Source organism: Amblyomma americanum, chromosome 6 (genome assembly GCF_052857255.1).
Source record: "Amblyomma americanum isolate KBUSLIRL-KWMA chromosome 6, ASM5285725v1, whole genome shotgun sequence".
NCBI lineage: Eukaryota > Metazoa > Arthropoda > Arachnida > Ixodida > Ixodidae > Amblyomma > Amblyomma americanum.
Genome location: NC_135502.1, coordinates 152,339,047 through 152,353,954, shown reverse-complemented (window position 1 = coordinate 152,353,954; position 14,908 = coordinate 152,339,047).

Genomic DNA, 14,908 nt, shown 5'->3' with positions numbered 1-14,908 from the left:
TTTAATTCGCTTGTCTTTTGTACTTGCCTCATGACATTATTTCTTCAAGTTTTTACTGCTCAAAAAATTTTCGGGGATCATATCTAAGATCCAACCTTAACCACATGTATCAGCTAAGCAAATTTCACCACGTTGCTTAGAATTAGGTGTATAAGAACTGTTCTTAGCATTGAATGACAAAGAACTAAATAAGTGCAACGGTGATTTTGTGCATTTTTATAATAGTCTGTATGAAAGGAAATCAAATGCACGTTTCAATGACGTAGGTCCCGAAACGTGCATTAAGCTTTCAAGGGCGCGAATGCTTTCTGTTAAAAAAAAGAATATGCTCAACTAGTCACCACGCGTATATCCCACGCGTACAGGGAGTCTTCGCCGTACCTCGAAACGGAATGCCCTCATTCGTGCAACAGAGAGAAGGTACTGTGTGGAAGGTATTGGAAGAACACCCTCAACAGTGCTGGCAATATTTGCGCATTTCACGTTTTCAAACAGAGTAAGACATTAACCATATATCCACATCACTGCAAAAGGCAGAAATGCGGAGCTCTGCGGTTCGTATGATTGTTAAAATTTTAAGACTGCTCAACGAAGGACCGAGAGAAGCACTGTGCATAAGTAGTACAAAGTATTTTTTTGAAAAATACGCATAACATAAAGAAGGAACCGAACTGCATTGTGGCCGAAATTGTAATTCATGACAAGAAATGAATTTGTTGCCAATGCGTTTCGCGCTGATTTCTGTAGCAATATTAAGTTTTGTTTCGAACATGCTGCACCGGATGTGTATCATTGTTCATTTGTCCATCGTAAGTTTCCCTGCTGCATTAAATTTTAAATAGTTTTACTCATATTACCGTGGAGACATAAGGGTGAAATTTTTTCCAATCTACGTCTGATCCTGCAGAGACCTGTACTACAATATTACCCCTTCTTTATTAGAAAAGGGAATTATGATAGATGATATGCTTTTGAACAATGAAGAAAGGATGAACGATTACACATACACAACCACAATACACAATAAACAACAACTCGGTAACCATTTCATATGACACACATAACATCAATTCTTGAAAGTTATTAACATGCACCACTGTTTAGGATACAACTATCGCTTTTTAACATGGACAGAGTTCAGGATACCACTATCCTTAGAGGTCATTGTAGAATACGCGGCTGGGCAGCCACGGTTACGAAAAGAAACGCTCAGAGAAAACCGGACAGAAAAAACCATACCTGCGAATTATGGAGGTCTTACAAGTTAAAACAGCTGCCGAGCGCGCCATGGGCGGCTACAGCAGCAAACAACCACCAAATAAAAACCCGCCCCCAAGTAGGGCATTTCCTTTTAAAGGCGGGAGCGCCGGGCGCCGTCTGCCTCTCATCAGTTCCTTCTGCTGGCGGTTTATTTACTGATCCTTGGTAATCTCACGAGATGCGAACAGAAGTGTTATGCATAAGCGCGCGTTAAGGACAGGGCACTATAGGTAAGGTGCGAAATGGTTTCCAGAGGCATCCCGATTGTATTTACAGCGCTTCCCTGTTCAATCGTGCCTTGTAGCTTAATTGGTGCCTTGGTATTCAGCAGTCCTGATTCAGGAGTCGTTTCGGATATTTTTCTTACATTAATTTTTTTTACATTCCCTTTGCGAATGAGAGATAAATAACGACTGCTTGCTGAATGTATTTTTTTCATACACTCGTGTTTCTTTCACACTATTTCCTGCTTATTGGGTCACCAATAGGAACCCTAGCCAAAGAAATAATACCTTCCGCTCTTTTACCAAGACCGTTGCAATGGTTCACTTGGTACAAAGGTGCGCCGCTTTCAAGTGTGGTCTTAGCAATCATAAGCACTCCTGAATTTCTCAAGATTTCAAAACTTATGTCAGGAATTAACATTCGGCAACAAAATTACTTGCATTGAGGCTAATGTTACACGGTTGAGCCTTACTTCAGCAGACTGAAATGCCAACGTACTTATTATGAAAAGTGGGTGCTATAAACGGCAAACAAATGCTTGCGCAAACATGCACTGCCTAATAAAAACAACTTACTCAATATTAAATAGACTTTAGGATGGAATCCGCAAATAATGAAGAGTTTTATCGCGCAAAAATGATGAGAGGCGCACACTTCCTTCTTCATGCACATCTCTCGTGAGAACCTCCCAAGCAAGCCTGCAAAGAAACAAGTGGCGGCAACATTGGTAAAGGATAGTGAAGGTGTGAGTGTAAACTGTTTAAGCCAATCAAATGCTGTCCTCTTATTATGGACTATACAACTTTTGTAATAAGGAAGCATTTTATTTGAACCATGAGTTCATCTGTATGATGGAGCCATGAGTGCTTTTTGGAGTGGTGCCAAGGGGAAGAAGGGGACTCTTCTAAACAGATATGACTTGCAGCTACTTTCAGATATTCAGTGGTAGTGACACATTTGCTTTTGCGATATGAAAGCAAGTAATTTATTAATTTCATGAAATTATGTAGTGCTTTCTCGTGCGTTAAAAGAAGTTTTGCTTCATTTTCTGCTTAGTGCTTTTCGTCTTCCCAATGAAGCAGAATTTCAATTTCCCACGATACCTTTGAATGCGAAGCGATCACGACCAGCAGGGCATCTAATGTGGCACCCTTGCCTCGCCCGGACACCGCTCACGAACGGCGCGGATCTCGCGATTTCACTGCATTGACACTTTGAAGAGGCAAGCAATGTGTTAAAGGGACACTGAGGAGAACCTTATCAACTTTTTTTTGTTAGCGAAATCTGATAGTTCAGCATTTCATGCCTTTGTTGTCGCTTGTCCGGGAGCGAAAGATGCATTTATTTCAAATAAATTTGGATTCGAAGTTGAAAAAGTTTTTCTCGACGCTCCGATTCAAACTCGAGAACTCTTATGACGACACGGAGAACTCTTATGACGTCACAGGACGGAGTGACGCGAAACGTGACGTAAACGGAGACTCCGTGATTTCTGGCCGCTAGCGGTGCGGTCTAGCAGCTGCCGATATGAAAGCTACCACCGCCGCACGTTGAAGGCATCTATCGGGGGTCGCTACCGTCGCTCTGTTTACGTTTGCACCGGCGTCTTGCCAGCGTTGCGATGGATCCCGTTCCCGAACGCGACGACGTAGTTCTCGCAAAATTTCCGGCCTGCATTTCAGCGACTTCAGCCCCACAGAGCGTGCGATGCTTTTGAGGGAGCTCGGTTAGGTTTACCGCCGGCAGGTCGTTTCCCCCTTCCTCAGTGAGCAGCCGTTGCAAACTAAATATCATAACCCAAGTGTGGTGAGTCGCGAGGCGCCAGGACAAGGCCGGCGCGTTGCGCAATTCGGAGGCTGGCCGGGGCTTTGGGGCCAACGGATTGTGATTCCTTGAACGGCGCGGTTGCACGGTGCAGCAGGTGGCGTCGAGGTCTCCCACGGTTGCAAGGGCCAGGTTATTGACTTAATTTTTTTTTGCCACAAAAAACCGATGGGTGCTCAAGGGCGCTCGCGTTTAAAGTTGGCGGCTTGAAAGTAAAGCCGACGCACGACGCTTCAACGGTTTCCACACGTTTCCGGAGGTACGGGGCCCACTGGATCGAGCTCTCTCGCCCACTTGCACGTACCTTCAGATGTGTACCGTGAATGGATCAAATTAGCCGAGAGCTCGAAAAGAACAGCTCCGCCCAACTGCCGAAGTTATTGATATACCTCGCAACGCGCACCTCGCCGCGGAGCCGATTCAGTCTGGCCGAGCCGGCGGCGGCTGGCGCACTTGGCGCGAAGTAGAGACATGCTCCATGACTCCCCGCCAGTGCGGTCAGAGTGCGCCGAAGCCGCCGAACGCGTCGGCGGTCAAGCGCAGTTGGAGTATTGAGGGTCTCGCTTTGGTTGACGTGATGTCGCCGTGCAGCGCACGCGCGCGTGTGTTACGCCGGAGCATAAGCGCACCTTAACAGAGCATGCGCTTAACCGCTAACCAACGTATTCGGAGGCGGCATCTATGGGAGCCACTGAAGCCCCCCGCCCACTCACTGAAAAAAACTAAAATCCTATGTCGAGGTTCGGAGTCGAACCCGGGCCATTTGCGTTTGAGGCGGCGACGCTACCGCACCGCCACGACGGCTCAAGCAGCAATTATCAATTAAGGCGTATCTAGTGAATGCACTCTTCCGATGCAGAAATCTCCGCGCTTTCGCTACGTATATCCTGGCCTAACAGAGCTAGGCCATCAGCAATTTTTCTGAACTGCCTTGTACCTTGCCTCTCGTACCTAATAAACGATTTCCGTTAAGTAGTTTGAAGTCGACTGGCACAGCAGGGAATGTTTCACCAGGCGAACATGTGAAGACACAAGTGCTCTTTATACTGCGATCTGCTTTGCACGATCACCGACCATAGTGCCATCATAGTTTTCCATCGACCGTGGCGATCATCTGACAAGCCTTAACAGGCTCCTTCAAAGGTTAACTAGCACTTGAAGCGGCACTTGGAGTTCCTCTGTTGTTCGGCGCTTGTAAATCGAGGCGCGTCAAAAACAAAACCACGGGGCACGCAAAGCTCAACCACTGTGGGCGCTCGACTACTGATCCGGAGTTCCCGGGTTCGAACCCGACCGCGGCGGCTGCGTTTTTATGGAGGAAAAACGCTAAGGCGCCCGTGTGCTGTGGGATGTCAGTGCACGCTAAAGATCCCCAGGTGGTCGAAATTATTCCGGAGCCCTCCACTACGGCACCTATTCTTCCTTTCTTTCACTCCCTCCTTTATCCCTTCCCTTACGGCGCGGTTCAGGTGTCCAAAGATATATGAGACAGATACTGCGCCATTTCCTTTCCCAAAATACCAATTATTATTAATGAAAATCGATGCTTGGCGGCGCCACAGGCGGCCAGGAGAGTTTCGATTTGTTAAGGCGCTTCGCGTCTATGAGCTTTGCGTGCCCCGTGTTATTTCTTCTGAACGTTAGAAACTGTGACCGTTGACACCCCGGCAAGTAACGACTGAGCCGCACTAATTAAAGCCAAACTGCGCGTAAGACTCGTTCGGGCGGCGGGGCCGCGCGCGCGGGAGCCTCACAAAAACGACGCTCTCTCGGTGGCTTTCACTTTCACACTGACTTTATTTACACGTGTCGAAGTTTGACACAAAACACATGGATACAAAAGGGAACAGTGGGAAGGGGAGAAAAGAAGGCATCTCGAGCGGTTGGCCTCGGGCAGTCGGGAGAAAGAGAGATAGAGCGAGCCACTTGTGACCTTGGTCAGACCCGCGCGAGGGCGGGTGTCGCGTTGCCCCACGTTGAGCGTCTTCCCGTTCCGTCCCTTCGGGGCCGTCTCCTATTTTCCACATCCTCCCCCGCAATGAGCTATTTCGGCTCATTGTGCACTGCGTGACACGTCCCAACCTTGAAGTTCGAGAGGGAAAAGGGCTTGCAATGGCCGACGCATCTCCCCTCTGTTTGGGAGCACAATCTTGCAAGCGCGCACATTACCGTCCCTTCCTGGGAAGGTCTCCTTGACTCTCGCCATCGGCCACATCTGGCGGGGCGTCCGTTCGTCGCCGAGCAGCACAATAGCGCCTTCCTGTATGCTTCGCTGCTGTGTAGGCCGGGTGAAATGAGCGGACCTCAGTTCTAAGAGATACTCCCGCCTCCACCGTTTCCAAAACAAATCCACAAGTGCGACGCGGTACTTCCATTTTTTTTGCAGCGTTCCACGCGTCGACTTCGCAGAAGTGGCCGCAGTCGTGGACGGCAAAGCTGTTAGCCGTCGTCCAACAAGGAAATGAGCGGGTGTTAGAGGAGCTGGCTCCCCCGCATCCGAGTGGACATATGTGAGGGGACGGGAATTTACGACCGCCTCGACCTCTGTGAGAACTGTGTGGAGGCTGTCGAAATCCAGGCTGCTTCTGCCGAGTGTTTTGCGAAGGCACGTTTTCACGGTCCGAACCATTCTTTCCCAGAAGCCGCCCCACCAGGCCGCTCTTTCCACAATGAATCTCCAGGACATTCGGTGTTCGCTGAGATATGCCTGGACCTCTGTTCCCCTCGATGCCCGAAACATCGCTGCAATGCCTTTTGACGCCTTTTTAAAGGTCAGAGCGTTATCGGAATAGATTATTTTGCACATCCCGCGTCTGGAAACAAACCTTCTGAGAGCCTTCAGGAAAGAGTTGGATGTGAGGTCTCTCACGAGCTCGAGATGGACTGCTCTGGTTGTCGCGCATGTAAAGAGAGCGATGTACGCCTTGCGAGTCACTCCATTTTCACTGCAGAATAGCGGCCCCGCAAAGTCGAGACCTGTGATCTGGAAGGGGTCAGCCTTGGTGACGCGTTCAGGTGGAAGAGGGGCTACGGGTTCAGCTGCGGGACGGCAACTTTGTCTCTGGCATGGAACGCAGCGCCTAATCACCGACTTTATTGCTTGTCTTCCTCTCAGCACCCAGTAGCGCTCACGGAGGTGGCATAGGGTGTCTCGCACTCCAGCATGCAGCAAGCGCATGTGCTCGCGAGCGGTGAGCAATAATGCGAACCGGTGTGCGCAAGAGATTACTACTGGATGTTTTGTTTCTTCCTCTTCGGCGCTATATTGGAGTCTACCGCCTACCCTGAGTAAACCATCAGCATCGAGGTAGGGGTTGAGAGCTAGGATGGGCGATCTCTTGTCGAGTGGAGTTGACGACTGAAGTGCGCCTATTTCCTTCGAGAAGCTTGTCATTTGTGACAGTCGAAGCCAGTAGTTCTCGGCCTCCGCCAGTTCTGGTGCTGTTAACTCTCCTTCTCGTTTCAGTGAGGGGTTCCGAGAGTTATGCAGAAAGCGCTGAATCCAGGCTGTTACGCGAAGGACACTGGTCAAGGAGCTGCTGTTTTCAATATCTAGCAAAGGCTCCGATGCACTGCAGCTCACTGTATTGAGCACTTGCACGACTCTTTCCTCCTCTGCGCAAATCTTGTTATCGATCTGTGGCAGAACAGTGGGGTACACTGTTGAAGTCTTCAGCCAATCAGGTCCGGTCCACCAGGTTTTACTGTCAATCAAGCTGGATGGCATTATGCCCCTTGTCAACAAGTACGTGGGGTTTTCCTTTCCAGGGCAATGCCTCCAGACTAAAGGATCCGTCAGAGATTGAATCTCTTGCACTCGGTTGGCAATGAAAGGTTTCCACCTCAGAGCAGAGCTCTTTATCCAGCTCAGTGAAACAGTCGAGTCACTCCAGCAATGGACTGAAAAAGCTGCCACATTCATCTGCTGAATAAGCGTTTTGGCCAACTGAGCTCCAATTAGAGCCCCCATTAGCTCCAACCGCGGCAATCACAAGCGCTTTAACGGAGCCACCCTTGACTTCGCCATCAAAAGGGATACAGTGAAGCTCCCGTCTTCATTTTTTGTCTTCACGTAAGCTACGGCACCGTAAGCTTTGGGGCTGGCATCACAGAAAACATGTAGCTCCGGCTCGGCATGTTCTCCCTTCAAGGCGATTTTGCGAGGCACTGAAATGCAGCGAAGCTCAGTAAGCTGCTGGCACCAACTGTTCCATTTCTCTAATACGTCTGTTGGCAGCTTCTCATCCCAGTCTGTACCGCGCTCCCAAAGGGTTTGAAACAAAATCTTCGCTGTAGTGGAGATCGGGGCGAGGAAACCGAAAGGGTCGAAAATACGCGCTGACGCTTGTAGCAAAGACCTCTTCGTATCCTGCCGCGTTCTCAAGAAATCTATTAGGGTGTTCATCTCAAACACGAAGTCGTCAGCGTGAGGCCTCCATTCGACACCGAGGATCTTTGTCGTCGTGAGCTCCGGCAAGCTGCCTCGTGCGTTTTCACTTTCGAATATCATCGTTGCAAGCTCTGCCGCATTCGATCTCCACTTGCGCAGATGCATTGCGGCCTTGTTGATAATGCATTGCGATTCTTCACAGATCCGCTCCGCCTCCTCTATGGTGTCAGCGCCCGTCACTAGATCGTCCACATACAGGTCATTTTTGAGTACATTCGCAGTGCTCGGATAAATGTCCTGCATGGACCCTATATGGTGTTTGAGAGTTGCCGCAAGCAAAAAGGGAATCGATGTTGCTCCGAACGGCACTCTCGTCATACGATACTCTTTGACAGGGGGCAGAGGTTCCGACTGCTTGGGCGCTCGTTCATACCACAGAAAACGCAGGGCGTCGCGGTCACTTTCGGCGAGCTTCACCTGGAGGAATGCCTTTTCTATGTCTGCCATGATAGCGATGTTGTGGGTTCGGAACCTGATTAGGATGTCTGAGAGATTTGAATTCAAATTTGGTCCCGCAAACAGAACATCATTGAGCGAGAGCTGACCTTGTGCGCTCGAGGACGCGTCGAAAACAACTCTCAGCCTGGTTGTCTCACTTGTCGGTCTGACAACGCCTCGATGCGGGAGGTAATAAATAGGTCCCTTTGGGGACTCACCATTTCTGTTGACCTCCTCGGAGTGTCCGGAAACCAGGTATTCTCGCAGCGCTTGGTCGTAAGCTTGCATGATGTCGTCACTTATCAGCAGCTTGGCCGTTAATGACCGAAGCCTCTGCGCAGCTACCCCTTTATTGTCAGCTAAATCTGACGCATTGTGCTTCCAGGGCAGGGCCACTTGATAACGACCATCTTTGTAAGTGACGGTTTCTTGGAAGTTTTTAAGAACTTCGTCTTCCTTGTTTGTGGCTTCCCTGTCGACTATCCCAAGGTGTTCCAGCTCCCAAAATGATTTCAGCTGTCTGGATAGGACGTCGTTGTCCTGTTGGGTGGTCACCAAGATGCGCATGACTCCGGTGGTTGTCGTCAAACACGTCGCCGCCGTTGTTTTAGAAACTATACCTTGTAATGTCCACCCAAAGATGGTCTCCACGGCAACGAGCTTGTCGCTGACACGCTTGACTTTTCCGGTGGTGACGTCCCAGTATCGGTCAGCGCCAATCAAGATACAGACGCCGGTGTTCTGTCGATGGTCGCCAGGAGCCACATCAGCGAGCTGGAGCCCTTGGTCTGCAGCCAGGCTGGTAGCGGAGGCGTACGGTGGTTGTAGAATGTCCCCGGAAATCTCAGGAACCTCGAGGGCCTCGGCTCGAATTATGTTGTCGTTATGCCGGCTTCGTAGCCATAACTCGACTCTGTTGCACGTTTTGATGCTTGGCTTCGTGGTCCCAAAGGTGTGAATGGCGAGACGTTCTTTGCCCACCACTCGAAGCTTAAGACGCCGGGAAACTTCTTCTTTTACGAAAGTTCGTTGGCTGCCACCGTCGAGCAGTATTCTAACCAAGGCGCGATTCTGTTTCGCTTCTGCCCAGGCTTGTGCTGTCTGCAGGAGCACGCTCGGAGTGGAGTTAGTCTGTGCCATCTGTAACGATGACTGCACGGTAGTCTCAAGAGGTGCAGGGACGTTTCTTGCATGAGATGGTGTCGGCCTGTTTAACTCGCAGACGCCTGTAGCGTGCCGGGCGGAGCATATCGCGCACTTAAGCCACTTGGCTGATCGGCATTCGGTTGCCCGATGGTTCCTTTTCGCGCATTTGAAGCACCTTCTCTCTTTGGCCATGATTTCCTTCTTCATTTCTAGCGGAACGCTCACCACACAGTCCTGCGGAAGGTGATCTTCTGCACCACAAAATGAGCACTGCGACTCTCTGCCTTTTACAGCGAAGACTGCTGCGGAAGGCGTCTTTCCCTTTAGGCTTGTATCCCTAGGTTTGAGAACAGTGCTCTGCGACTGGCGGCTGCTGTACTGTGCTCGTTCTCTGCTCTCCACTTCCATTCTTATGAAATCTAGGAAATCTTGGAGTTCGTCTTGGGGACTGGCTTTAGCGGTAGCTTTCTTCCGGCAGTATTCAAGGCACAGCTGATCAGGAATGCTTTTCCTTAAGACAGTCAGCAACAGCACGCCGTACGTACTCGATGTCACTCCCAGTGCCTCGAAGCTTCGGACTCCCGACTGGATTTCATCATAAAGGGTCCTAAGCCTTTCCGTGTCGTGGAGGTTGTGTACCGGGCGAACACCGAGCAACCGTGACATGTGTTCTTCGATTATGACGTCTTCTTTCCCGAATCTTTCCGTCAGGGTCTTGATCGCTACTCCGTAGTTTTCATTGCTTAGGGATAGCCCTTCGATAGCCGCGGCCGCCTTTCCTGTGAGGTAACTCAAGTACTGGAATTTAGCGATTTCTGAAAGAACTTCATTCTTGTGAATTGTTGATTCGAACTGATTCCAAAATCTCTGCCATGATCGCAAGTCTCCGCTGAACTTAGCGATTTCCAGCTTCGGAAGTTTAGTAGTTGCTGACGGTAGCTGGCTCGTGGTGATGCCGGTGTTCACTGAAGACTGGGAATTAGGCTCGGGAAGAGCCCCCGTTACTGACGGAGTTGTCGATCTATCTTCGCTCGAGGTTTGGTTACGTAGGGCTCTTTTGATGCGTGTTTTCGTGAAGCTGATTTTCTCACTGAAGACAGATACGGCTGCCAATTCGGCGTTGAGTTCCTGCAGGTCTACCCTCTTCTCGATGCTCTCATTAACTGCTTTAAGTTGTTCTGATTGCTCGACAAGGAGGTCAAATTGTTCTTCCAGCTCACCGCTCTGGACTGCAGGCTCTTGTAGGAGTGTGGTGGCTGCTGTGATGATCCTGTCGATCGCTTGTCGTAGTGCGGCTTGCTTCTTCTGGAGTCGTTCCATGGCGTTCTCGATCACTGTTAACTAAGTTTCCCGGGTTTCGGCACCAAAAATGTTATTTCTTCTGAACGTTAGAAACTGTGACCGTTGACACCCCGGCAAGTAACGACTGAGCCGCACTAATTAAAGCCAAACTGCGCGTAAGACTCGTTCGGGCGGCGGGGCCGCGCGCGCGGGAGCCTCACAAAAACGACGCTCTCTCGGTGGCTTTCACTTTCACACTGACTTTATTTACACGGGTCGAAGTTTGACACAAAACACATGGATACAAAAGGGAACAGTGGGAAGGGGAGAAAAGAAGGCATCTCGAGCGGTTGGCCTCGGGCAGTCGGGAGAATGAGAGATAGAGCGAGCCACTTGTGACCTTGGTCAGACCCGCGCGAGGGCGGGTGTCGCGTTGCCCCACGTTGAGCGTCTTCCCGTTCCGTCCCTTCGGGGCCGTCTCCTATTTTCCACACCCCGTGGTTTTGTTTTCGACGCTCCTCGATTTACAAGCGCCGAACAACAGAGGAACTCGATTTTCATTGCTTCCAACATTCAGGTTGCCTTTTGTCTGTCTTCTTTGTGTGATAAAAGTGCACTATCGATTTTAAAACAAATCTTACTTCAATTTTGAACCGCGCATTTTTTTTGTCAGCCTCAGAGATTCGCGGCATTGTAGGAAGGGAAATTACTCCAAGGTGGCGTCTCTTGTCCTACGACGTCACCACGCTTGTACTTGCAAGTTTGGCCTGTGGCGGCGATACCTGTATTTTGGTCCTTACTATATTCTATCTTACAAGAGCTTTGTTTTCAGTAAGAGCGGAGTTTTTGTGATCAGGAGTTGGTATTCTATCAATACAAGCCAACTTCAATTTCTCATCAGTGTCCCTTTAAAAGACCGCGTCCATTCGTTTTAGTATATTTCAGACAGGGACAGCTTCCGCGCTCGCCCGTATAGTCGACATGGCCTGGCGGTAACGTTCATCTTCCTTGTAGCAGAGATTCACGCGACGTACTAGATATCTTCTTAACAATTACTTGAAACCGTTAATAAAGAGAATCGCGTTTTTGCCATGACCAATTTCGCTAAGCCAATTGTGAAAACATGGAACTGAGCGAAAACGGTCTGCGCACAACACCAAGTTGACCTGTTCAATGCACGAAGCTTCACATCGCGTTAAATGCTACATGATTTCAGATAAGTCTTCAGATAAGATTTCAGATAAGTTAAGGCGAGTAATAATCAGCTCCGACAGCATTCTGGTTCGAACATTTTATCGCGTAGCTCTTGCTGGCTTGCCACCAGAGCTCGGCGCGGAGGTCGCTACAGGGTTCCCCCCTCCACATGGAGCATACTCCACAGGATGTGCCCAGCGGACATGTTTGGTGGAGAGCGCACATAATGGTGGCACAGTCGAAGCGAGACTGACGGGACAGACCACGGGCGGAGGCGAGGCAAGGAAGGCTGGTTTTAGCCTGTGAGCAAAAACAGTCTTCATGGCCGTTGATGTCCAGCGTGGTCTTTGTTGCTCAGTGGACCATGCGGAACGGTTAATCGTAGGCCAGCGTCAGACATGGACGGATGCGGTCACGGCGGACGAAGATATGGCTGCAGGAGGAAGGCATGAGTGATAAAAAAGCATTGAGCAGGATCAGCAGCAGGGATAACATGAGTAATGTGGCGAAAAGCGTTGCGCAGGTCTCATAGATACATGGAAGCATCATGAACGAATGGAGGGGACGCAGTACAGAAATTCTCAGGGAGGCATAGGGGAACACCTTAGACGTGCTCAGCGGAACAGCAGCTTCGATCAGCCTTAAGCGCTTAGCGAATGCCCAGGAGAACGTAGGGAAGGTAGTCTGACCAACTCTCCCTTCGCAGATAAATGATAAGAGACGCTTTCAGTTGGAGTAGAAAGCGTTCCACCATGTCATTGCTGAAGGATCGTAGGCGGTCGTGTGAATCTGGCGGGCGCCCAGTATGCTTGCAAGAGTAGTGAACAGGGCCGATTGAACTGGTCGGCCGCAGTCGCTGGTGAAGGCCGATTGGCAGCCGAAACAAGACATCCGGCCGGCCATGAAGGCCGAAGCAACTGTCTTTGCCGTAGTGTCAATAGGCAATGCTTCTGGCCAGCGTGTGAAACGATCCACAAATGTGAGCAGGTAAGACGCCCAACCTGACGACGCGAGCGATCCACCAAGGTCTTTGTCGACGTCCGAAAACCTAGCGGTGGTCGAAAAGGAGAGGCAGGCCTGATGGTATGCCAGTGAACTTTGACGCGTTGGCATTCAAGTAAGGTTCGTGCTCAGTGACCGGCGTTGCCATAGGTGCTGGGCCAGAAGAATCGACATGTTACCAGCTTCTGCGTCGCACAAACATCAGTGTGGCTCATGCGGCAAAGTTTTAAAAACAATGGCGCGACGGAAAGCCGAAAGAACGTAAAGGCGTGAGACACCAGTGAATGAAGTTCGAGGAAAAATGCAGCGGACATTCATTGAAGGACAGGGACGTGGAAGAGGAGCAAAACCGATGCAGCTCGGGGTCGTTCCGCTGTGCAGCCCTTAGCTCCACCACCTACACTAGTGATATAGAAGCGATGGCACCGATACGTAGAAATGCCTCAGCAGCCGCATGTTCCGTCCCACGGACACGACAGATACTCAATGCAAACTCGGGAAAAAACACACTTGGCGGATCTCGCATACAGCGTAGGTGCTGTGATTATCTTGCAAGGCAAACGTCAAGGGCTTATAGTTTCTAACGACGTGCAAGTCTTAGAAAAGTCACGTGAAAAGTTCTATATTTAGCTTCATGTGGCTTAACCTTTTGTGAGAAAAGACTGAGAGGCTGCCAAGTAGAGAAGTACTGCTCGAGAACTGTGGTGACTCCACCGCTTGAGCCACTGGTGATGAGGCGCAGTGGAGCTCAAGGAACTGGATGTACTAGCGTCATTGGTGCACTAATGTGGCACAGCAGGATTGTTTTGGTAGCCAAAATGCCCGTCAGAGGCTTCCCGAATTTGAGGAATTTCGGGAGAAAGCGACGATGAAAGTTCAGAATGCCCCAAGTGACGCGGGAGTGGAAAATGTTGAATGGCCATGACTTTGCTGTCGAGAGGCCAAATACCTTATTGAATGAAGAGATGGCCTAGGATATCTATTGTAGCGACATCGAAGAGGGATTTGTTCTGGTTGGTGACGAGCCCCTATTCACCAAGTGGGTGGAAGAGGGCACGCAGGAGAGCTTCATGCTCAAAACTGGAAGAGCAGGCGACGAGGAGGTCATGGATGAAAGCGAACACAAAGGAGAGGCCTCACGTAACCTCGTTGATAGTTCGCTGAAAAGCATTCGCTGCGCTGCGCACTCTAAAAGGCATCAGCACATTCTCAAGCAGGCCGAACAGTTCAATGGCCGCATCGCAATATCCCCGGGCTCCTCGGGAATTTTATGGTAGGCTTTCAGTAAGTCAAACTTAGAGAAGATGCTGCACCCACTCAAGTTTGACGTGAAGTCCTCACTCGGAGGAAGTAAATAGCGGTCGTTTAAGGTGTAAGCACTGAGGGCGGTAATCTCTACATGGTCTGCACTTGCTCGGATCTTTCTTTGGCGCCAAGTGGAGTGGCGAATATAAGTTGCTGTTGGGTGGGTGCTCGATGCCGAGTTCAAGCATGTGTTGAAACTCACGGCGAGCGATGAAGATTCATTCTCTAGAAAGGCGGCGAGGGCTTGCAAACACCGGAGTTCCAGAGTTTGATATATGGTGGGTGAGCGAGTGCTTCACGGATAACTGTGGTGTGTGGCTTCGTAAGGTAGAGAAAATCAGCGAGAACTCTCGCGTACAGCGAAACGGGGAGAAGTGCTGGAAGCCCCGTTGCCGCAGAGGTGAAGAGCACGCCGTTGAAGGAGAAGTGCGTGCTGAGATGAAGCGATAAGCTGGCGTGCCGACCGCGAGGTTGAAGAAGTTTGCGAGACGTTGTCGACGATGAAAACCCACAGAAACGTTCGGACCAATTCAAGTTTATGACAAAGGATGGTTTGGGCTCCGGGAAGCACGAAATTGTCGGGGACAGCGTGCAAGGGCGTGAGACCATCCAGCCGCCTTTAAAGAGCATCCAGATGACCTTTTATGCTCGCAAGCTTTGAGGCTGAGGTAGTAGCTGGAAGCAGAGTTGTCACTGCGCTGAGGTTGGGGTAGCGTGAGTATTCCGCAACACGGTCACCCAGTTCGGCGAGCTTGTCCACCGAGACATCAGCCGCATCCGCGA